This window comes from Stegostoma tigrinum, unplaced genomic scaffold (assembly GCF_030684315.1).
Source record: "Stegostoma tigrinum isolate sSteTig4 unplaced genomic scaffold, sSteTig4.hap1 scaffold_359, whole genome shotgun sequence".
NCBI classification, from domain to species: Eukaryota; Metazoa; Chordata; class Chondrichthyes; order Orectolobiformes; family Stegostomatidae; genus Stegostoma; species Stegostoma tigrinum.
In genome coordinates, this window is record NW_026728287.1 from 74,236 (window position 1) to 77,500 (window position 3,265).

Below are 3,265 nucleotides of genomic sequence, written 5' to 3' on the forward strand. Positions count from 1 at the left end.
TTTCCCCTTCCCCACCGACTTTCCTCCGCTGACACTTAGAATTTTTTTTGACACTTAGAATTTTTTTTGACACTTAGAATTTTTTTGACACTTAGAATTTTTTTTGACACTTAGAATTTTTTTTGACACTTAGAATTTTTTTTGACACTTAGAATTTTTTTGACACTTAGAATTTTTTTGACACTTAGAATTTTTTTGACACTTAGAATTTTTTTTGACACTTAGAATTTTTTTGACACTTAGAATTTTTTTTGACACTTAGAATTTTTTTGACACTTAGAATTTTTTTTGACACTTAGAATTTTTTTTGACACTTAGAATTTTTTTTGACACTTAGAATTTTTTTGACACTTAGAATTTTTTTTGACACTTAGAATTTTTTTCTAAGTTTTTCCTTCTGGTTACTGACTTCCCTCGTCGGGCACGGGGATTTTCGACTTCCTCCTCCCGACCGAGGGGCCTCATTTTCGGGCATTTTCCTCAGATTTCCAAGCATTTTTAGACACTTTTCCCGACTTTTCCTGCTTACTGATTTCACACTTTTGGCCATTTTTATGCATTTTCCCGACTTTTCCTGCTTACTGATTTCACACTTTTGGCCATTTTTATGCATTTTCCCGACTTTTCCTGCTTACTGATTTCACACTTTTGGCCATTTTTAAGCATTTTCCTGGTTACTGATTTCACGCTTTTGGACATTTTCGGAGGTTCTGACGGCTTTTTCGCCTTACTGCTTCGGACATTTCGGGCACTTGGCTGACTTTTCCCGCTTACTCCTTCCGGGCTTTTACTCATTTTCGGAGGTTCTGACGGCTTTTTCGCCTTACTGCTTCGGACATTTCGGGCACTTGGCTGACTTTTCCCGCTTACTCCTTCCGGGCTTTTACTCATTTTCGGAGGTTCTGACGGCTTTTTCGCCTTACTGCTTCGGACATTTCGGGCACTTGGCTGACTTTTCCCGCTTACTCCTTCCGGGCTTTTACTCATTTTCGGAGGTTCTGACGGCTTTTTCGCCTTACTGCTTCGGACATTTCGGGCACTTGGCTGACTTTTCCCGCTTACTCCTTCCGGGCTTTTACTCATTTTCGGAGGTTCTGACGGCTTTTTCGCCTTACTGCTTCGGACATTTCGGGCACTTGGCTGACTTTTCCCGCTTACTCCTTCCGGGCTTTTACTCATTTTCGGAGGTTCCGACGGCTTTTTCGCCTTACTGCTTCGGACATTTCGGGCACTTTGCTGACTTCTCCACCTTACTCCTTCCGGGCTTTTACTCATTTTCGGAGGTTCCGACGGCTTTTTCGCCTTACTGCTTCGGGCACTTTGCTGACCTTTTCCCGCTTACCCCTTTCAAGGTTTTGGACGTCTCCGGTCGGGTCCGCGCCCCTCGCCCGGGCCGGAACGCCTCCCCGCCGGCCGAGTTCCTCGGGGTCGCCCCCTCGCCCGGGAAAAACCGCTCCCCGCCGTCCCACAGCACTCCGACTCGGCCAGGCAGCCTCACGGGCACAGCGACTCCTGCCCACCTCGGGAACCGACGCCCCGCTCGGGCTCAGGCTCCGAAAAACCACCACAGCGGGGCAGCTACCCTCAATGCAGCCGAAATTCAAACTCCTCCCCTCCGAAAGGCGCGCCTCACCCGGCCACGGCCTCGGAACTGCTCCCCTTCCTCGGGATCGGCCCCTCGCCCGGGAAAACCCGCTCCCCGCCGTCCCACAGCACTCCGACTCGGCCAGGCAGCCTCACGGGCACAGCGACTCCTGCCCACCTCGGGAACCGACGCCCCGCTCGGGCTCAGGCTCCAAAAACCCACAACAGCGGGCAGCTACCCTCAATGCAGCCGAAATTCAAATTCCTCCCCTCCGAAAGGCGCGCCTCACCCGGCCACGGCCTCCAAATCGCTCCCCTTCCTCGGGATCGGCCCCTCGCCCGGGAAAACCCGCTCCCCGCCGTCCCACAGCACTCCGACTCGGCCAGGCAGCCTCACGGGCACAGCGACTCCTGCCCACCTCGGGAACCGACGCCCCGCTCGGGCTCAGGCTCCGAAAAACCACCACAGCGGGGCAGCTACCCTCAATGCAGCCGAAATTCAAATTCCTCCCCTTCGAGAGGCGCGCCTCACCCGGCCACGGCCTCGGAACCGCTCCCCTTCCTCGGGATCGGCCCCTCGCCCGGGAAAACCCGCTCCCCGCCGTCCCACAGCACTCCGACTCGGCCAGGCAGCCTCACGGGCACAGCGACTCCTGCCCACCTCGGGAACCGACGCCCCGCTCGGGCTCAGGCTCCGAAAAACCACCACAGCGGGGCAGCTACCCTCAATGCAGCCGAAATTCAAATTCCTCCCCTTCGAGAGGCGCGCCTCACCCGGCCACGGCCTCCAAATCGCTCCCCTTAGGCGAAAATTAAGCCCCCGTGGCCGATAATACCCCTCCTTGATCGTGCACAAGGGCAGCTCCAAGTTGAACGGGCTCAGGCTCCAAAAACCCACAACAGCGGGCAGCTACCCTCAATGCAGCCGAAATTCAAATCCCTCCCCTTCGAGAGGCGCGCCTCACCCGGCCACGGCCTCCAAATCGCTCCCCTTAGGCGAAAATTAAGCCCCCGTGGCCGATAATACCCCTCCTTGATCGTGCACAAGGGCAGCTCCAAGTTGAACGGGCTCAGGCTCCAAAAACCCACAACAGCGGGCAGCTACCCTCAATGCAGCCGAAATTCAAATCCCTCCCCTTCGAAAGGCGCGCCTCACCCGGCCACGGCCTCCAAATCGCTCCCCTTAGGCGAAAATTAAGCCCCCGTGGCGGATAATACCCCTCCTTGATCGTGCACAAGGGCAGCTCCAAGTTGAACGGAGAAGTCAGTAACCAACCAAAAATAAGCTTGGTTACTGATTTCTCCCGTTGGTTACTGACTTCTCCCTTTGGTTACTGATTTCTCCCGTTGGTTACTCATTTCTCTTGTTGGTTACTGATTTCTCCCGTTGGTTACTGACTTCTCCCTTTGGTTACTGATTTCTCCCGTTGGTTACTGACTTCTCCCGTTGGTTACTCATTTCTCCCGTTGGTTACTCATTTCTCCCGTTGGTTACTCATTTCTCCTGTTGGTTACTGATTTCTTGGTTACTCATTTCTCTTCTTGGTTACTCATTTCTCCTGTTGGTTACTGATTTCTTGGTTACTCATTTCTCTTCTTGGTTACTCATTTCCCTTTCTGACACTTAGAATTTTTTTTGACACTTAGAATTTTTTTTGACACTTAGAATTTTTTTTGACAC